This window comes from Xiphophorus couchianus, chromosome 1 (genome assembly GCF_001444195.1).
Source record: "Xiphophorus couchianus chromosome 1, X_couchianus-1.0, whole genome shotgun sequence".
NCBI classification, from domain to species: domain Eukaryota; kingdom Metazoa; phylum Chordata; class Actinopteri; order Cyprinodontiformes; family Poeciliidae; genus Xiphophorus; species Xiphophorus couchianus.
This window is the reverse complement of record NC_040228.1, coordinates 18,712,064-18,734,670: the sequence shown is the minus strand read 5'-3', so window position 1 is coordinate 18,734,670 and position 22,607 is coordinate 18,712,064. Positions and strand designations below refer to the sequence as shown.

Genomic DNA, 22,607 nt, shown 5'->3' with positions numbered 1-22,607 from the left:
GCATGCTTTGACCTCTAAACTCTTTGCTTCCCTAATTGGCTCGTTTAATTTCAGCATATCCAATTTCCTCCAGTCAGAAACCCCTTTTGCAGAGGGACCCATCCCAAGTTCCCCCCCATTATATGATACAAAAACACCCATCCAGTCATTTCTTCTTTTCAAGACTTCATCTTAACCCATGAGCTACAGAACCAAAGCCTGCACCTTTCACTAGTACAGTACAGCCTTGATTCAAAGCACACGTTTTTGTGAAAATGTACACTTCACACAAGATGGAAAAGTAAGGTAAAATGAACTTGTCAAACAATCAGCTATGGAGAGGGAGAGAGAGGCAGAGATATTTATGTCTAAAGCATTAGCAGTCTCACCAAGGTTACAGAAACTAAAGCCTGCTTTCAGCATGTCGCACAGCACAAAAAAGCTTTTCATCCCTCTATGAAATCTTAGCGCTAACAAAAAAAAAGGTAAGGAAGAAGTCATCAGGAGGGAAACTGACAGTCTGCGGTGCTTGTTTGCGGTCAGAAACGACTGTTTTAGTACAGAATTCCACCAGAGGTCCCTAACCCTTGCGATACCAAATCAAAAGTGACCGCCCTTCTTTAACTCCTCCTTTTCCAAATACACAGAATCAAGATGATATTCTCCCTCAAACAGGCACACAGAGTTCCCACCTACAAACACACAAACACAAGCTACAGCTAAAAACATCCACATTCGCACGCTTACCAGAGCCGTCATGGCATCACTAGCTGTTTGTCCTGGTCACATCACGGCAAAGTCACTTTAGGCCCCGGACACAGAGACAGCTAAAGAGATGAGACGTGTGATGGAGCGAGAGAATGGGGCTCCATCCTTCCTGCGTTTCCTTTTAATGCAGCCTGTCCCTCCGAGCCACTTCTCTGCCTCCTTGACCGCACAGGACCGAGGGGAGACGGAGCACAAGGTCCTTCTGGATCAAATACGAAGCAGTACTTTGTTTGATAGGAAGGCTTTTGGAGTCGTGTAAACCTAAGCTTTCAGAAGGTGATCTCACACTGTGCTCAATGTTAATGTCACAGCACTCAAGGCTCTTTTAAATGGGATTTTAAATGAATTTGGCAATGAAAACTCACTTAAGGCATAGTGATTCTTCTGTAGCTGTTAACGGAGTCTGTATTAATCAATAGGTACAAAGTTTATTTTCTCATTTCCAAGGAGTTAATAGGTAGTCAAAGAATATTTTTGAAGCCCATGTCAAACAAGACCTAAAGTAACAATTACCACAATCATTAGGGTCCACTCCAGTTGCAGTTCCTAAAAAAGTTATTTATTTGCAGATTTTGGAAAAGCAACTGGTCAAATCCATTCCAAGCCTTCCCATTAGATGCTGGTCATTTTGTTCTGTTGTCATTTTGTACTTTTGATCATTTCATGTTTGATTCCTTGGGCTATGAAAAAGAGCCTTCTTCCAGGGGGCATGTTGTACTGACCATGCTTCAATTTTTAGTCACCTCAGGGAGATTTTCTACAGATGATTATTTAAAGTAAGTGTGGCTATGTGAATCCAGTGATGGCATGTACCAGCTCAGAGCTATTTAGGTTGGAGCAGTGCTCTCAATCTTAAAAAAAAAATAAAATCAACTGCCAGAAAATATATCTTAACCAGAAGCAATTGAAAAAGGGTGCAATGTAAGATCTTCACAAAATGTTATGCAGTTATATTTATTTAGTTAACTACCAAGAGAAATAGACTACTTCGCTGCAAGGTAAAGCACAAGGGCATGAAATGGTTTGTCTAAAAGAACTAAGACCTGGTTCATATCCTGCTCTAGTGTGTCTTCAGTGATCAGATCATGTCCTGGTGGCTCCTAAAGCAGGTATGAACATGATCAAAATGCACTGAAGACGCTTTCCTTCAGACCACCTTCAAAGGCAGCCTGAGACACTTGTATCAGTTTCGTTTGGCAGCCTTAATGAAATCCTTCCTGGGACACATTGTGGAAACGCCCACTGAACTGACTCTCCTCAAGCAGCAGAATTACCTGCACAGCTCTTTACCAAAATCAGAGCAGATGTCAACTATAAGTCAGTGAAACAGCTACCTGGAAGGATGTAAAAAATAAAAAAAAAATACACTGTAGGCAAAAGTTTCACTCATCATTCTCAGGATTGAAAATCTGTTAATATCAAGATACTGCATAAATCACGTATTTATTTATCATGTCAGCAAGAAATAAAATTGATTCATGCAATGTCCAAAGTCCTTCTATTTAAAATGAGCAGGAACTTTTATGCAGCTTAACGTGCATGAACAAATAACGGTGTGCAAGCGATTTATTGTTTTTCTACAAAATGTGCTGATTTACACAAATATGCTTATAAAGTGTTTGTAGGTGAAATACCAACACATTACAGATGAATCTCAGCAATGTTGATGTCTGATTAATAACATAGCTGAAGTTATTGAATGAATATGTGCTCTTACATGAACATCAGCGGATCAAGCATTAACTGTGATCTGATCACTGGATGGTTTTTATTTGTCAGTTGTAAATGGTCGTTGCTATTTTTTTTTTTTTTTTTTACAACAGGATCAGCCAAAATGGCCGTTAATACCAGGTCTGGTCTTAATTTAAGCACCCAACTACAAAATAGAGGCATAAATTATTAAAGGGACAAGTTGGCTTGAAACCACTGCAATAAAATTCACTTTATTAATTAATTTCACACATAGAAAGTAAGCCTTTTTACAAACTGGGTCCCCAGGACTAATATTTGAAAATAAATTTTAGTGCAGATGTTTTGCAAAGTGTCTGCTTTCAAAGTAAACATGTTACTGCTCACATTCGAGTTCCATAAGTCTCATTTATTCTCACCTACACTAATTGTTATGAATGGTGAAAATGACAGCAGTGGTGAGTGGTCAATTGGGAAACATTCAAGCAATGGTAGAGTCCATGGACTCTGTGAACTAAAAGAGGCATTTAAAAGGTGGCGAGCAAACACTTGCTGATTTAACAGGAACTGATTTATCAAAAGCCTATAATAACCTCAGTGGTCCACAAGAGACTACAACATGTCTATTAAAGCAATGAACTTTCCTCAATCTGAGTCAGAAAAGACAATAGTTTGAGATCGCTCTCTTTACAAGACAGGGAAATGACATGGAGGGATCTGTTTTTGGCCAAGGCAAGACCCACAATTATGTAGTTTAGAGCCCACAAACCCAGAGTGTACATTAAATTAAAAACAAGGAGAGACGATTTCTAAAACGTTGCCCTGCAGAGTCAAGTCAACACATATTGAACTGCATCAAACTTGGGATGGAAAAGCTATATAAATGCAGTATTTTTTCTAAAAGAAAATTTATTTAAAGAAAGTTTTTCAGTGATGTTATGGTCTCAGAACAACTAAAACTGTTACAAAGGTGGAAAGTTATTTTGATGAAACACTCAAATAATTGTCAGAGTGACAAAGTGAGGGAGTTATTTCTGATTGTATTAAGTACGGGGTAACAAATCTCTACCCCTCCCCCACCTGTTGTTGCGCTCTGCCGATTTGCGAGCCGAGAATGGGTGCTACATGTTTACATTAGTTACAAGAAAAACAAATTAAGTTGGTTGTAAGTTAGAGCAAACTAAAACATGCACGCATCACTTTTATTGAGGTAACACTGTTGTTGGTAAACGTTACAGAAACATATTATTTTAAATGTAGTATAAATATGTAGAATTACATATTACAAGGAGTAGGAATAACTGGGTTTATGTTTTAAAATAAAAGTGGTTAGATGATGTTATAGATTTTTATACATTTCTTTAAGTAAGTACTACAACATGTTAATCCAATTCATAATATAGCAAAATTCTTACGACACATTTTGTTCAGTTTAACATGATGTTACTTCAACTCAGAGCTCAAATTGTTTGAAAAAAACTAGCCCTTGCCTACATTGGTTCTAGCATTTTCAGGTATTAAAAACGTGATTAGTTAATCTAATTCTCCACAAAAGTCTGTCTGACTTATGATGGAATGATTTATTTGAGCTGGAAAAGTGCAATAAAATCTGGTTTTAAAAATATGAGGGCAAATGAAGGTCAGGGTAAGGTAGAATAGCTAGCTTATGTTGTCAAATATCTTCATCTTCATGACCAAGATTTAAAAATTATGAAGTAGGATTAAAAAAAAATCAACATATTTCATTTTTAGTATATTTTGAAGTCTTTGATTAAGGTTTATACAGCAGCAAATTACAAAAGAATATTGAACTAAGCAAAAAAAAGAGAGTTTGGCTGAGGGCAGCCATCTCTTCCCAAAGTAAAACCAAGTCCCTTAACTTCAACAAGTCACTTTTATTAGACTTCATACTGTTCACCTATTATTTTCAATACAAAGTTGAATAAGTGATGGAAAATACACTGATGTTTGCTAAGTACGAGCACAGTGGTTGCTCTTGAACTGCTCCTATTAAGGCAGGATGAGTATTCACAGAGGAGCTTCTTTTCTATTTGAGAAAAGAATAAAACCTCAGAGAGATAAAGACGAGCAGAAAACATGAGCACAATCAGATGCAGAAGGGACAGAGTGAAACTGGGGAAGACAGGAAGAGAGGAGAGAGTGACTCAGGCAGCCAATATTTTTTAAACAGCTTTGCTTCCACTCAACTGGGCATCAAGGCCATTATCCCGGGGTTAATCCCCAATCCGACGGAGCTGGCAGCCTTCCGGGACAAGCCAGGGTGGCAGTCCATCAACAAGGCAGGCGTGGACAAAAATAACACACACTCAAGCACATGCACATGACAGACACAGGCAGGCATGCAAGCTGCAATTAGAGCAAAACAACCCAAAAAGCTATTAGATGTAAATGGCTTGTTTTTTTTTTTATACGCTTTGTCGTCTTCTTTTCTGTTGAAAATAAACTATTGTTCACGTCTGTCTCTGACTTATTTTTTTAATATCTCCCTGCACGTTTTTGTGTTTTCAGTCTCCCTTGCTTCTTTTATCACACACCCTCCATCTGTCCTACCTCCTGAACGGCTCTAATCATGTCCACATTTTGCAACTCCACCTCTACAACACTCTCCCTTTTCCCTGTCCTCTCTCTGTTACCCTGGACAGTGTCCAAGAAGGCAAGGTGGAAGAAGAGATTGACTCAAAGAAGGATAGCCATGTCATGTGGAGAGGGACCAAAGAGGATCTAAGAGGCTTTGAGAGACTTAACACTATTCCCTTCATCCCCTGCTCCACCCTCCTAGGGTCTTACCCTGCACCCGCTGTCCCTGAAACAATACCTCCACCCCTCCTCATTTACACCTGAGGATGTCGGCACGGTTGGGTTTTCACCACGTAAACATTCATTGGACTTCGGAAAAGCTCTCTCTCTACAAACACGTCCGCCCAAGCTTATGACACCAATGTGTCACTTCTGTAGCACCGTGTCTTCTCGCCTTCAGCCACACAGGTGTTAAACCCTATAGTGATCTAATGGAAATCCAGGATGGAAAGGGATCATCCCAGAGTGACCAGAAAGGAGGTGTGACATTGCTATGGATGTCGTTCAGGCCAGAGTTTCGCCTCACCTTTGACTTCCTGAAGCTGCTCACAAACTACTAGCAAGTTTGTTTTTTGTTTCCCCGAGAGTGGTGAAACTGCATCCTACCATCTCTCAGACGTCGTTGGTTCTGCATTTTCTTTCTTTGCCCTCATGGAAGAGTGCGGGAGTGCATATAAATGTGTGGTTTCTGGGCTATCTTTCTCTCTAGGCCCCCTAAGCCTCCTATGTCTCCCGTGGTAACTCCCTGCCTGACGACCCGGGGCTTAGCCTAAATTCTCTCTCTATTAAAAGCTGTGAAACGCAAATAATGAAACATCTCATTACCACTGTCGGAGAACCCAAAATGAAAGGAGGGGGCGAGAGGGAGAGTAAGAGAGAGGGGAATAATGATAAAACAACCAGAGAGGGCTGTAGGTGAGAGGATGGGGATAAATGAGCTGCAGCAGAAAAGAAAGGAGCAGAGCCAGGGGAGGAAAGAAGGGAGGAAGCAAGGATGGGAGCAGGTAGCCTCTCAGTGAGTCTTCTGTTTGATGCATGTTGCCGTTACACTGAGCATATACATGAGTTACCACCAATGCAGAGACAGAGTTGGAGTCCTGATGGAGGATGGCAGTCACTCGGGTTTATCTATTCCCTACTTCAATTCTAAAACACCTCATTAGCTATCCATTGCTGTTATGAATGATCAGATCCAATGCGTTTCTGCTTATCTATATAAGGATTATTAGTTGCTTCTTCATATTTCTCCTAGCTCGGTCCAGGGAAAAAAAGACAGGACATCTCTCTGACTGTCTTAATTATGTTTAAGAATAATTTGTAGAAGTGCATAGAAAAAAAGTTGGCTTTTCAAAAGAATCTGATTATCTTCATCTCAATCAGTGATCAGCTTATCAAATAAGAATATTTGATATTTTTCTGATCTACCAAACTGTGTTTAACACTCTTAAGTGTGCAGGTTGTTACTGAGTGAATAAGACTCAAATTAAGTTATTTTCTCCCTCAGTAAAGAATTAAAAACTTAAGTCAAAAGGTGCAAAGATATGTAGAAAGCTACTGAGAAGGAAACTGTATTTCCTACATGTCCAAACCTGTTTGCGGTTCATTTAGGCTTTGAGGGAGCAATAATTGTATATATGAATGTATTACAGAAAAGTTGCTCTGTTTTAACCTTTGAAGCTCTTGACCTCTGTCTGCCTGTCAGGAAACATGATGAACAAATGCTACCTATGGAAGCTGTGCAAACTGCAAACATAAAATTGTGTTTAACATTTTAGATCAAAGCTAGATAAAAACAGAAGGTCATAAATTATCCATAAAATCATAATCAGTGTAGCTCAAATAAGCCATAGACCTAACTCTTTTTATTATAGATAACTTTTTCCACATACAAACAAACAAAAAAACAACAGAATTTTAGCATTTCTGGTAAGAGGAGGCTGATGGCATCGAAGGGGATAGGCTCATGTGACAACACTACATCACTTCATGCAAAACCCCCATTTGAATCATTGCAACAGACTCATCGACTGATGGTCTAGCTAACTTAAAATGAAGTCATGGTAAGGGGAGTTTTAAGGCATGATATTGTAAAATACCAAGATGAATTCATGACTTCGAATCATGAACTATATATATATACTGTATATATATATATATATATATATATATATATATATATATATATGAAAACATCACCTAGAGATATACTGTAATTCTGAAATATTGCTATGATAATATCAATTAGGAATAACTCAGCCTTTTATCAATTTTCAGCTTTTCTTTCCATTGTCATAATATCTCTATGACTCTCTGTGAACTTTAGGGTTAGTGTGTCTACAAAAATCTGTCACGTATGCATTATTGGCATTATCGGGGAATCAAAATTATAGCTGCACAACATACAGAATTGCAATCATCAATGCAATATCAGTCTGCTCTCAACTGTAAATGACTGTTTGGTTCCAATACCAAGCAGTCATTTGCAATGCATCCAAAGCTGCATGTTAATAATGACATTGACCTGTTGGATAGACTGACATTGCCCTCAATGCCAACACACTAGAACTTACAAAATTAGGTAACAACATTATGATGAGGAAAAAGAAAGAAAGATCACAGCTAGGAAGATGTTGGATCATTATTATTGTGGCAGAATTCAAAAATGCTATCACAATTAAATATTTTTCTGTTATAGTGTAGTTGTATTTAAAATACTTGACAATGAAGAAAGATAAATGGACATACTCTGTGGTTCAGTATTATGATGTGTGTGTAAAAGTAAGGCAGGTATGAATAGATCAATTGCTCTGGAGCCAATTTATGTTCATCACAGCTTGCAAAGCAGCAATGTTACATAGCACTGCTTGTGGACAATTACAACAAAAATATGCATGTCTTATGTCCCCTAAAGTACATCAAATCAATCTATGAAATATTTTTTCCATCCACATGTGAAAAAGTGTAGGCTGGATATTCCCTTAGAGATGTTCTTTCCTGTTTCTGTTTGACAAATTTCAGCTCTGTCTTCTAAAACCACACAAAAAAATGGCTTTGTTGTTAAAAGTAACAATAAAAAGTCTGCGGACAGGCAAGAACTTTAGCACCTTCCCAATTTTTCCTCCCCTCTTCCAGCAAGCTACTCAGCGTCTCTGTGCGTGCCTTGTGTGTCAGCAAGTGTGTGTGGACGTTCAGAGCCTCTTGTAGGTCTCATCACAAAACCTGTCACAGCAAAAAAGCAACCTGTCACGACTCAGCCAGACACGACTGTACATGACTGTACCACAAAGAACACAAGCAGCCTGTTCCCAAGCTGTTAAAACAGTCACCAGCTCCAAAGGTCTCAGACAAAGAAACACACACACCAAAAGAAAGAGAAAGAGAAAAAGAGAGAGAGAGAGAGAGGGAAAGACTAAACAGTACAGAGAAAGGTTGGAGAAGGAAAATAAAAAGGTGACAGAGTGTGTAAATAAATAAAAAAAGATCATATGGTACAAAAATACCAGTCCTCTGGGAATAAATGTCTGAAGCGTCTGATGACTGAGAGCTAATTGTTGTTTGTTAAAATGTGTGGCTTCTGAATGACTGAACGATGGTGACTCACTGCTGGTGGCCAGTCGCTCTCTGGTGCCGAGGCGGGTGTCCGGGGAGTGTGCGTGCGTGTGTGCGTGCGTGTGTGCGGGTGTGTGTGCATGCAGGGGTAACTTGGTGTGACTGTCACTCTGTCAGACAGCAAACAGAGGCGGCTCTCTCAAATCCACACTGAGCACCAGATTACAATGAACTCATGCACAGAGGGAAGCAAAGAACCAGGGGCTTAAGTGTACACTCGCAAGTTCAACAGGCACGCCCTGCGTCCACCAGCCCCCCCGTCCCGCCTTCCCTGGAGCAAATATTAAGGGAGACTTTACTCCCAGCTAATCTAATCCATACACACTCCAAAACCTGCACAGTGTGAGGCGAACTTTATTCCACCGGTTTATTCTAATAAACAAACAAGATTCACTTATACCTGTTTTCACTGTGCACAAAGCAACAACAACTAAGCAGGAAAGATTTACATATAGATAGAAAAGCATTTATAAAAGCACACTTGTATATAATAGCTTGAGGCTGTGTTGTCAGTCATCAAGCTGATCAAAAAGCAGCTACAATGCAACACTGATAAATCTTGGAGCGCGTCTGCGTATCTGTCCTTCAACGACAGCAGAAAGGAAAAAAAGGAGGTGAGATAAAGGAAGAGGAATCAAGGGGAGAGAAGAAGAGCATCTAAATATAGAGAGGCTTGCATTTTGGACTCAGAGAAGAGACACTGAAGGGTGGGTGAGGGAGAAAGAAGATGGGATGGAAGGAAAGGAATGGGATGAATGTGAAAGAAAAGGGATGCAAACGCAAGACGGAAAGACTAGTTCAGTGGACTTCTGGAGAACAGGGCACAGGCATGGTGGAGTTCAATAAGCTGCTCAGTGTATTACTTCAGGTGCTCATCAATGCATAGAGTCAATACTGAAGGTCTGGCCTTTGTATGGGCTCTTCAACAGTTTCAACAAACTGTCCGCGGTCCTTAATATGCTGAGTGGAACCCAGCGGCAATCAGCAAAGATGCAAAATCATTATAGGTCTTTGTCTCTATTGTCTCTGTGCTGTGCCCTGATTGGCTATTTTGCGTGGGACCAGTCCTGCAATTTGTGGCTAGATATTGTAAATCTACAGTATCTTGCAGAAATATGTATCCCCTCTTGGAATCTAACACATTTTGTCTTATTAAATACACAAACTACAATGTACATTGTTAGAGCAACAGAAAGTAATGCAAAAATTGTCAATTTAAAGAAAATACTACATGATTCTTTTTTTTTTTTATCTAAATGGTGTGGTGTGCATTGTGTTCAGTCCCTATTAGTCTGATAGCTCTAAAACAAAATCTAGTGACACCATTTGTCTACAGAAGTCATTCAAATACAGAGAGAATACAGCATAACTGCAAACCTAGAAAAACATAGTTATCATCTTGAAAGGTTGGGTAAAGACAGACAACAAAAGGGTCTATAGCAACTCTAGAGGAGCTCCAGTGTTACAGAGATCAGGTGGAACAATGCACTGATAGGACAACTGTTAATCATGCAGTCCAGAAATCTAGTCTATATGGAAAAAAGACAAGAAGAAAGACAGTGTCTTATGAAGAGAGTCATAAGAAGTTCTGTCTATAGTTTTCGATAAGCCATGTAGTATCACTGCAGATATGTGGAAGAAGGTCTTGTGCTTACATGGAATCAAAAATGAGCTTTTTGGACAACATGCAGGATGCTAAGTCACTATTCAAATGATGAAATATGGTGATAGCAGCGTCATGTTCTTGAAATGCTTTTCTTTAGCAGGTACTAGCTAAAGTTGGTAGGAAAATACAGTTAAATATCCATGGGGCAATCCTGCAAGGAAACCTGCCGGAAGAAGAGGTTTACCTTTCAGCAGGACATAGATGGAACCCTTTTAGATCAAAACATATTTGTTTCTTAGATTATCCTTGTCAAACTACAGGGGTAAATCAAATTTTGAATCTGCAGCGAGACTTTAAAAATGTTGCTTACAGACATTTCCATCCAATCTCACTTCGCAAAGAAGAATGTGCAAAAACCTTCTACAAAGATACTAGTATCACAATGTTTTGTCTCTAGATGTGCAGACACCAAGATTTGCATTAGCAATTCAATTAAAACCTAGTGCTACTTTTACAATTCTAAGTTTACCAAAGAATTAAAATAAGACCATTCATAATTTTCTTTCCATTTTTCAATTCTATGCTTTCTCATAAAATCCCAGCAAAGTATATTGAAATTTGTGATTGTTACATGACAAAATACAGAAAAACATTGTAAATACTTTTATAAGATAATGTACATGAAAAGAGCTGCATTAAGACTACATAGCAAAGTATCTCGTGCTAAAACGAAATTCCTTGAAAGTAACTGTGGACAGCACATTTGCATGTCTGCCTTGGCCGGACAGCTCCAGGCTACTTTTCTGACTGTGACTGACGAAGAGCAAGCTTTGATCGGACAAATGCCTCACCTGGATCCACGGGTTTCTTTTAAGATCTTCTTTTTTGTCACCTCAGTACCTATCCACCTATTTTCCACATCTGTCAATCTGCCTTTTACTCTGGCAGCGTTTATTTAAATGCGCTTTGACGTTTGACTGTCACCTGTTGACTAGCATTAGTGACTGCCATGGCTCGCAGGCTTTTTGAGCAATTACTGCTCCACCCACTCTCCTGCCAGTCACAAAAAAAACCTTCACAAGTACACCTACAGAAAATGTTACACTTCCCATCCCTAAAGACAACTCCCAATGAAGAAACATGATTTTGAAGAAGTCCTACATTCCCCACATTGTGAGGCATCATCAGCTGTCCTGTAAAAAACACAAATCATCTACTACTGGCCTTTTTGTGACAGACACCAGGGCACACAGCAACATAACCCTGAGATGGAAGACAGGATGGAACAGGGGGGTGAAAAGAGAAAGTAAAACGTAGAGGGCACAGGAAAGAGGCAGTAAGAGACAAAGGCAGGCAGAATGACAATGAGTGAAAAGAGGAAGAGTTGGGTGGGAGAAAAACGGAAAGGAGAGAGGACAAGAGGTGACAAGCATGCTCTCTCTTCCCTGTGAAAACATACAGAGCAGAAGGAGGGCAAGACGACAGTGATAAAGATACTTTCATTCATGTGCATGTGTGAATGAATGCATGTACTCATGCACGTGGGAGTGTGCGTGCGCGCGCTTGTAGGGGTGTGTGCGTCTGTGTGTGTACACACAGAGTTGAAGAGAAGTGCCACAGGACCGTTGGGGAAATTTGCCCCTTGCCATTGAAAAGGGGATGTGAACCTACTCACTTCTGTTCCCACTTGGATCTCCTGTTTTTTTAAAGGAACTAAACTAAAAAAAATAAGCTTCTCAAACACCTAGTAACAAGCTCTCAATTGTCACTGAAAACATGTTTTATTTCAGTTATTCCGTTTTAAAAAGTGAAACTACTACAATACATAGATTAACTACAGAATGAGTCATTTAAAAATGTTTCAAGGTGATTTTGTGTTCTGATCATTATGGCTTGCAGCTGATGAAAAATCAACAATTCAGATTCTATTAAAATTAAAGTAGTACACAAGACCAGTAAAAGACCTTGTTATGGTCTACCAAATCATAAGAAAACTTACAGATTTAAGAGTTTTAGCAGGTGGACAGTCACTGACACCTTACACAAGGAGGGCAAGGCACAAAAGCTAATTGTGCTGTATTCATATATATTAATGGAAAGTTAAGTGGAAGGAAAAAGTGTGTTTGAAATAGATGCATAAGCAACATAGATTACCACAGACTTGAGAGGGTTGTGAAGAAAAGCCTATTCAAGAAAATCACAGAACTATTAAGGAGCCACCGCATAGAAAGGTACTGGTGTCGCAAGAGGGAGAAGACAGACAAACAACATTAGATATGAGCTAAAGGTCACTATCAAAGCAACAGAGTTCCTGTTTTTTCTTCTTTTTAATATATTAAAAATTTGATTAGAAATTGCTTTGGGTTTATAGCAAATGAACATAGATATCGTTACTACCTCATTACCCAAAGGCTGATTACTTCCATGTTTGCTGCACTGATGCAGTAAATCATGCAAAAGGAGCCCCAACCAAGTAATTTGCTTATAGTGCACACCACAACACTCCTTTTCTATTGTTTTTTACATAATATTCACATTCAGCATCTGAACAATAGCCATAGCCTACACTTATCAAAATGAACAGAAGTTAACACTTGAAGTATATAAATGTGTTTAATAAATCTATTTGATTTTACTTTACTGAAGTGAATTCCCCCAAAAAATAAACTTTTTGTTAATTCTAATTTCTTAAGATTCACAGGTACAGTCCTATTGAAGCACACTCTAAATTAACTTCCTCAAAGAAACATGTTTGAACTGAACAGACTGCAACAGCAAGACATTTTCTTTTCTTTTTTGGGGGCTGAGGGGAGGGTTGCACCGGTTGTTAGCCGCTGCTTTAACAAGATGTATAAATATGAGCCGTAGGGTCAAGGGGAAGGATAAAAATGAGAAAGGGAGCAGAGAAGGTAAAAATGAGAAAAAAAGGAGTAGAGGAAGGGTAAAATGAGAAATGGAGTAGGGGAGGCCACAGGAGGCACCTGGCCCACTTAGAGCAGAGGGGGGGGTGGTGAAGAAGGAGAGGTGGAAGATTAAGGAGTAGAAGGGAAAAACGAAAAGGAGGCGGAGGAGATATACCAAGCCGAAGTAAAAGATGAGGAGGCCTAGAGAAAAATTAAGAAAGAAAAGCAAATGAAACTGAATGGAGGGGTTAGGGTGAAGGAAAAGGTAAGAAGAGAAAATAAGTGAATGGTGAAGGCAAAAGCAGAATAAAAGATAAAATAATGGAAACACGGAGACAGAGAGAGATGGGGTGGGGGCTGGAAAAAAAAAGGTGGCCTTGTGACACCGAGGAGGGAGGTGGTGTGTGCGTGAACGGCATGAATGTGTGTCTCTCTGTGCGTGTGGGTGTCTCGAATCATGACGAAAAACTAACACCTCTCCCAAAGTATGAATAACCGACCACAACAGGCCAACGTAAGTTCAGTCTCTTCCCCCGGTACGCTTGAGCAGCCTGCCCGTACCACTAATATCCCACTAATACCACCCACAGTCCTCACTCCACCTCACATCAATGAATATTTCATGTCCTGATGGCACTTTTAAAGCAAAAAACTAATTAGCAAATCCAAGTTGATCTGGCATTAGTCATATCAGGCCAATTAAAAGCCCAGTCCTACTGTACATGTTAATGGCAGCGAAGTGGAATAATTGTATGTTGAGCAGGGGAGAGAATGTTAAACAGGTCTTGTTAGCAGCACTTTAGCACTCTAGCCTGAGTCCATGGCTGGATTACAAAACTCTACAAAGCGGACTAATGTTCAACACACACACACACCCCTGCACGCGCATACACGCATACACGCACAGACACATCTTTAAAAACTCTATCCATTAATTAGTGTGCCACCATCATTTCCATGAGGTCAGCTCTGATACTTATGGCTAAAGAAGAGAACTAGTTCCAGGGAAAATTATGGTTTTATGCTTCTGTATCAATATTAAACAGGGATCCAAATATTGGCAGAGGCTGGCAGGTCAGAGCCCCCCTCTGCTACACGGGGAGTCTCTGTGGTCAGACTAGAGGCAATATTTGTGGTGTATTTGATTTGGGTAAAGGTGCACGTATGAGTTCCCTTCGCGCCGCGTGTGTGTTTTTGTAAAGCGGGGAGTTTAGATTGAGACAGACAGCGCTGACACACACAGACTAAACTGTGCTGCACAAAGGAGTGACACAATAACAAGGGATGGAGATCTTTTTGGAGTAGATGTCTGTTTCATCAAACCCCAGACCCCCTGCCTACTTCTCCTGCCTCCCTCTGCCTCCCCAGTCTCGTTCCCTCACCTGGGCTTTGATATGGAAATCTCTCAACAGCCAGAGCACGAGGCCAGTTGACTGTTTCTAAAGATGTACTTGCTCAAAGACGTTCAATTTCTCATCAAATGCTCCCACTGCGTGCATGAAAGACAAACTTGTTCACTAGGAAAATAACAACTAACAACCTGGTACTCTCTGCTAACCACACACTTCAGCCAAGAAGCTCAAACTCTCAGCTTCTTAGCAGCTCATATTAATTTGGCTAAAAGGCAGGTGACATTTGTGCAAAGTGCAAAGCTGAGGAGTGTCGTCATATTACTGATGGAGTTTTTAAAGAGAGCTCCTTCCCACCGGTTTACTTCTCTTTTCCTGTCAGATCATTACATTGCATTAAAAGACTTCTAACTAGCATGTCTCCAACTCTGAGTCAAACAGAGAGACATTTTCAACAGTTTAATGGTACGAAAACGTTTTAAAATTAGGTAGAAATTAAATGAATATACAGGAGACAGAAAAATGAGTCTGAGAGGATTCAATTGTTCAAGAAGTCAAATCTTCTGAACAGCAGTAAACAGTCCCAGTACGGGAGAGTGATAATATCAGTAGTTAATGTGTAAAATGGTGTGAATCATAGCTTTGCTCATCAGTGTGATCTTTCAAATACTTTTGTTTGTTGTTTTTTTTTTTTTACAACAGGGAAAAAAACGGTAACGATGGGCTTATGTTTGGAAGGCTTACTTCTTCTTTTTGCTAACACTAATAAACCAAAACCTCCCCCACTGCTTGGGAGGCTTGGTGAGCTTTTTCAGTAAACATGTATGATTAAATTTGTTGGAGAATATGGTGACGGCAAAAATCTAAAGGCTACCCCCCCCCCCCCCCCCCCCCCTTTCCCATCTTTAAAAGATTTTATTTTAACTTGTACTTTTTTTGTCTTTCCAAAGAAATTAACATGAGTTTTGTATCCAGTTCTCAGAGGACAGTAATGTCACTTTCATTTTTCTTACTCCATCAGCTGTTGTTAACAGCTGTTATGTGAAGTACATAAATATGGTAATCATGTTTATGATTACAGGGGGGTCCAGTATAATCAGATACACTGGAGCCCCGGTATTTGTGGGGGTTAGGCAACACAACAATATCTAAAATCTGCAAATAATTCAGACCTAAAAATGTTAGATGTTTTATTAACATCTAAAAATGCTAATAAAAGATGCACATTTTAATAGTTAAACACAAAATATACCATACCAGTGGAAACTGTCGTAGCACTACACAAAAATTTACATCTACAGTCTTTCTTATTTAGACAGGGAACAGCCAATCAGCGGCAAGGAAAATAAATGGCACTCCTGGATTGGCTGCTTTGCAAAAGCCAGTCAGTATTGTGTCAAGCAGAATAGTGCCTAAATAAGAGTGAATGTCCTTTTTATGTTAAATATTATCCACCAGTAACGCAACTGTATTTACTTAAAGACTTTAAAAGCTACTTTAAATTAACTGTCAAAACAAAGGCATGAATGAAAGCACTTTCACTACAAGGTTTACCTGATGATAGGATGAAAAATGCAAAACTAGTGAAGGATTAAAATGACCAACACACATATGTCAGATTACAACAACATATGTGCAAAAAACCCGCAGTCATCACTTTGAATCTTGCAGATTTGTTTGAAAAAAATAAACAGTTATAAAGTATCTCTGATTGGCTCATGATGGCATGAGCTTTGCATGATGACAAGAAGATAGGTTAGCAGCTGGGAAAAAAATTTCCCTGCTCCACATTCCTTAAGAAAAACGAAAAACACACAACCTGTGAAAAATACACAAAGTTAAATCCCACATCTGTTTTCTGAGGAATGTGCAATCGAAAAGGTGTTTTGCAATATCAACAACTCCTCAAATAAGATAAGAAAGGCAACAATAAAAAAAAAAACATTCCTTGTCAACTATTCTCTTTTACTATCACATGTTTGAGTGTGGAATTTGAAAAAGAAAAGGCAGCTGAAAAATTACATTTTAATGCAAAACGTGAGGACAAAACAAGAAAGGAACAGAAGAGCAGGATTATTATTGTCACTCTCATTATTTTGTATAGATGAGTACGGGAATAAAAACACACACATACACAAAATGCCATAAAATATTCATTCAAGGGAAGCGGGTGGTGGAGAGTATCTGCAGATGCGGTCTGCAGAGGAAGGGGCGGGGGTTGCTTAAAGACTCACCTGCTCTCTCTGCTGGGGGAGGATGAGCATGTCAGAGAGGTGAACACACACACACACACACACACACATCCCCCACATCACCCATGTAACCCCATGGCGATTAGTAACACCTGTATTCAGCACTGCACAATGAGCTATAGCAGCAGTTAAGCCTGGGGAGTTATTGGGCAGGTGGGGGATGGACAACGTTTAGACCCGGGGGTTAACATGTATCGCGAAACAAATACCTGGAACGCAACGGAGAGACGGAGTTGTTAGAAAGCTCCAGAGAGAGGCGGTGTGTCTTGTAAGATGAGTGTAAATGGTTTATTTTGCAGAGTGTTAGCCAAACAGGTGTTCTCATTAACAAGTGAGCCCTGAGGGGTGATCCAGATGAGAGAGCCGACAGAAACACAGAGGTGAACACAGGTTGTTTATTGGAAAAAAAGGGGGGCTCTGTAGAGCTTTTTTTTATTTTGCGGATTAGGTAAAGTGTCTTAAAAAAGTTAATACATCTCAAACTGTGTTTTCTTGGGATATTCCGTGTGATTAACCATTGTATAATGCAGAATTTTTTGATTTAAAAAGAAAATAGTAAGTACTTGATTTTCTTCTTTGGAAACAAGTAAAAATCTGTGTTCAGAATCACTGAGTCAATACTTTGAGGAACCACAATTTATTGCTTTAACAGCTGCAAGGTGTTTATTGGGAATAGACTTTGACTAGGCCATTCTAGCACAATATGCTTCATGCTAAGCCTTTTTCTTGAAGCTCAAGCTATATGTTTATTGCTGTTGTACTTAAACAAGTTTTCCTCCAGTGCTGCTCTGTATTTAACACATTCATCCCATCAACTATGACCCTGTCCCTACTAAGGGCAAGCACTCCTTCAGCATGATACTGCCACCACCATACTTCACCATAAATAGGGTGTATTCAAAGTACTTTTTACCATAGCAAAAAAGTTTAATTTTCATTTCATCTTAACTTCTTCCAAATAGTTTCCGTGTGTTCCCTAACTTGCTTGTGACCGACAGTGAATCGTGTTTCTTCATAGAACAATGTTTTTTCTACTATCAGTTCTTCACAAAAAGGGCCCAACCAATGAAGTGAGATTAAATTAAACATGGGTAGCCTAAATTTGCTATTTGGTTGAATTGTATTTTATTTTGGCATATCAGGGAGGTGAATACAAATGCACAACATGCTTATTAGATTTTAACTTGTAGAAACTGCTGAATACTAAATAATTTTCTTTTCACTGCACAACTATGAGGTGTGAATGGCTTTGCAGGGCGATGTATTTGCTGGATTGAGACACACGCATGCAGCGGGGGCGCTGCAACCCCCGGGTTTGCGTGGCTGAAGGCTAAAGCCAACTAACCTGCAACCACACAGTTCAGCTTACAACCTGCATGGGATCACTGAGCACCACCTACACATCAACAACCTCACACACTCACACAGTGAGAAACAGGTGTCGAGCTTCAAGCCTGTCCACCACTGAAACCAAGCCCCTACTTCTCAATTCCTCAGTGCCTTTATTTCACTGTCACCACACTACCGTTGCTTCCCACAAACTTCATAAAGTCAACGGATAAAGTCCAGCACATCTACTCCTCGACGCTTTCAAGAAACACAGCGTACAACTTTGGCTTTGGCAATACAAAAAGAGATCAGAGAGATTTTCACCAGCACACATCGCTTAATCAACTTCAAAAGTCCATTCATGATGGATAAGACAAGAGCAGAACGCTTCCATTCCTGCTTTGCAATCCCACGAGCACACGTGCAGCTAATTTTTTTTCCCCCCATCTTTTGGCCGATCTCGCCTACACTCCTCCTCCACTCATCCTTGAAGCTGTTGTCTTGGTCTGTGTTGCATTTTTTTTTTTCTATGTGGAACACACAGATGGAGGTGCAGACGCAGATGCACACACATACACCACTGTTCTCCTCTAAAAAGACAGCACTACATGACCCCACCTGGGAGAGCAACCTCCAAGGAGCAGCAAGGGAGTGGATGGGGGGAGAAGGCGGGCAGAGCCAAAGAAACAAAGCACTCTGAAAGATGTTAGGTCTTTAAGTTGACAGCGTGCCATGAGAGTTTAGTTGTTCTAATGCTATTTGGATTCTAAGCATTAAAAGCAGATAATTGAGCTTTATCCTGCTCATGACGACACACACGCACATACACACTCTCAAAGGGGCATGCACAGGGAAACAAGCCGATGGTAATTGAATAACAGAATAAAGGACTTTGGAGGGTTTATCATATCAAGTGCCAACCCTTAACTCAGTAGTTGGAAGGACAAAACAACCAGACAAATCCACAGAGGGCTAAGACAATTTGGAAAAATGGCTTGATGGTCTACTAATCCCGGAGATCTAGTTAGCAACTGTCCAACAAAAGGAAAAGGCCTATATCTTACAGCTGTACACTAGTTGCGGCTGCCAAAAGAGTGCACGTTAAACCGCGGCAGAAAAAAACAGCTCAGTGGGACCGTACAAACGCTTCAGAATAACTGGAAATCTATTTACAGCACAGGGGAGATAAAAACTTCTCAGTGGTTTAAGCTCACGTATACAGTGTTCAACATCCATCCATACATTAAGTTCCATAAAAATATAATTTAAAAAGAGTTTAGATAAAAAAATAAATAAATAAAAAGGTGGCACCACATGTGCAGTTTCCAATTCTCACTCTTTTAGAGTGAGACTCGAGCTTTTTCTTTATTTTCCACACATTGCCTTCTCTGATTGCTCACTCTAAACACAGTGGCTATATCTTTTTGTAACAGGTAGGCAGGTAGGTCTCCACAACTACGAACCATCTTTTTTTAATCACAAGGTGTGCAACCTAGTAGCAAAAAGCTCAATTTAACGCAATGGACAATCAAGGAAAGTTGCCGTTTACAAGAAACAGAAGAACCCTAAAGGTTGGGTTGTAAAACTCCAAATTAATAAAGCGTGTTTTGTCAGGATTATATTAATCTGTGGATTAACAAGGTGTACAACAGGTTTTTAAAGTAGTTTTATGTTTTTTTTTTTTATGTTTGAAACTTCTATACCCTGTTGCGTGTAAGATATGACAAGAATCAAAACTTTCCGAAAAGAAGAGAGCAGAGATGTTTTGTCCATTAACTGGCATAAATTTAAAAAAGATAAAATCTTCTTGGTACTTCACTCCTCTGATGCTTAAGGTTATGACTTCTTTCATAAATCCTGAAGAGAAAGAGATTGTTGATTCCACATGACTATCACAAGCGCAAAAAAAATGTAGTTATCTCTAGATTTTTTTTTAGGATCACGTTTGCTCATTTAATAAAGTAAACTTACTGTAAAAAAAAAAAAAAGCTTAGTAATAAACCATATACTTCCATAGTGAGCTTTCACAAAAACATAGTCCTAAAAGTGGGCTAAAGATAAACACTGCTAGTTCTGTAGTTATATGAAACACACAGAAAGTAAATATTTTCACTGCAGTTCTACCAAATTCATAAAGGCCTTTGTAAGGGACTTTGACCCAAAAAGTAAGACAAAACAAACTGAAAAAAGCCATTTTCACTTTCCTTATGTCCTTTGTCATGTTACTAGAGGTGGGTGTGTGTGTGTGTGTGTGTGTGTGTGTGTGTGTGTGTGTGTGTGTGTGTGTGTGTGTGTGTGTGTGTGTGTGTGAAAGCTTGCTTTTAAGGCAGGGTATTTAATAATGATTAAATACCAATTTATGCAAAACAGGCCAACAAATGTATATACAACAACCCCATCTTGGGCAAACTATATAATGAGTTTGATTGATTTCATCCATATGTCAAGCAAATAAAAAGATATTGCTTACAGAAAACTTTTTCATAGTTACTCCCAGCTCCGCTCAAAACTTGGCAGCCCTGCTGCTATTAATCTGTCGCCTCCTTATACATTTTGGTGAGCATCCACCTGACTGTGGTTAAGTCAGTGCATGACAGCCAGGCGCTCTGACGTCCATATGCACAGCTTTTCAAACGAAGTGGGGTTGTTCCCCCACTGTCACATGGTAGAAAATGGAGGAAGACGGAACTGACCGGTTAGATAGGACAGATGTTGGCAGGAGACGCTTTCAGAAAACAACAACAACAAAAAAAAAAAAACACTTGACGCGGGTGCTATCCAACTCTCATCTAGGATCAGATGATGAGCCTAGTCAAATACTTCTACCTTCTACAAATGATTAAAAATAAATCGCGCGACAGCTCTATATATTCAAAATAAAAAAGCCTCCCTTCATCTTTGTGTCTTGTCTGATAAGTCTAAGGGGTTTGTCGTTGACGCAGCAAAACAGAAGAAAAAAAAACCCAGCTGGAGAAATCCCCCTTTCTGGGGTTAATCGCGGTGAAAAGGGAGGAGGGTTCAACCCCCCCTCTGTCTTTCAGACGCAAAGCGCTTTCATTCTGAATCCCCTCTAGGCGTCTATAGCGCATCCCCCGTTTTCTTCTGGTACGATCACGATCATGTGTGCACTTCAAGTTTGTCTCCCAACCCCTTTCTCAGCAAATGTGGAAAGCAAAAGTTTGCAACGATCGCCTCACTGGTTCTATCAAACACATCCAGCTCTCTACGACAGTAAACATAAACGTGTCTCAAAAAGATTATTGAGGATTTATAACTCACATTTTCAAATTCAAATAGAAATTTAATTTAAAACAGTTTGTTATCTTAAATCAGCTTACTAAACGTGTGACATGAAGTAGTCTGCGATCAATAATCTGAAATAATCCAGGCAAAAAGCTTGGACAGCTTCTTCAAAATATCAACACGCGCAGTAAGGCAGCTGGCTGTCACGTATGGAACAGGTAGGCGTACTTTAAGACTGCCGCCTGCTCGATAATCCGTCTGCGTTACTGTCGAAATATTCACTCAAGCTCTTCATTAACATGATTCTAATGGCAATGTTAAATTTTAAAAAATCCAAATAGGCCTTTGTAAGAGTAGCCACAGTGGCCAAGAGTTGTATTGTGTCATGTCTCCAACCTGTGAGCAGCGGCAGCAGCAACTATATCAGCTGTAGACGCGGCGGCTCCGTGAGGCAGAAAACTAATTGTTGACATGACAGGGAGGGGGGGGAACCTCACGGTGTCTAGATGAAATCTCTACTCCCGATGATGCCCCGTTGATGGGCAGCGTGGCTCCTGGTGGTGGCTATAGGTAGGAAGTCAGACATACCTGTTACCCCATGGGGTCTGGGGTGGCCGCCGTGTCGGTCCTTCGGAGTCCAATCTGCTCTGACAGCCTGAGGGAAGAAAGCTGGGGATGTCCAACGCGCCGGGTGCCGTCCCTCCTCTTCTCTGTGCGCTTTTTGTTAAGTGTTATTCCCCGATTTCTCCAACTCCCCTCTCCTCTTCCTCCACCAGCCCCTTGTTCTTTCTCTCTTTCCCTCCCCTGCTTTTCCGTGTCTTGGTATCAGGAGCCTCCCCCTCCTCTCCCTCCTCCTTCTCTCTCTCCTCCTCTGTGCATATCTATCTCTCTCTTCCTTTTTCCCTCTGTCTCTCTCGATCTCACCCCCCCACACACACACTTTCTCTTAGAGTCAGGAAATGAGACAACGTAAACCCACACACCATGCGTAGACTGGGATATATCATTTCATCTCAGATAAGAAGCTCTCATATCAGACCAGAATATGACACAACAGCAATAATAATAATAATAATAATAATAATAATAATAATAATAGAAACTGAATCTTGAATGGCTTTTCCAATTTCTGCATCTGTTGCCATAGGACTCCTTAATGACCAGTTCTGTACTGTAACTTGCCCCCTCTTGTGGCAGTAATTGGAAAACACTTTCAATAGGAAAAAAGTCTTACTCTTACAATGACAGTGGCTGGAAAACACCTCTTAGGCCATGTGATGTG

At 40.0% G+C, this 22,607-nt stretch overlaps 1 protein-coding gene across 2 annotated transcripts in view; it reads right to left on the bottom strand.

Moving 5' to 3' along the window:
• The window catches only part of zbtb46 (zinc finger and BTB domain containing 46), an 88,372-nt gene extending 66,193 nt beyond the window's left edge, over positions 1-22,179 (bottom strand). The window contains exon 1 of one of the 2 annotated variants that reach the window (XM_028017267.1): positions 21,914-22,179. The gene's annotated coding sequence lies outside the window, so the exon portion shown is untranslated. The remainder of the gene's footprint in view (positions 1-21,913) is intronic. The other variant, XM_028017277.1, reaches the window with a different exon arrangement.
• Positions 22,180-22,607: the final 428 nt, after the last annotated feature.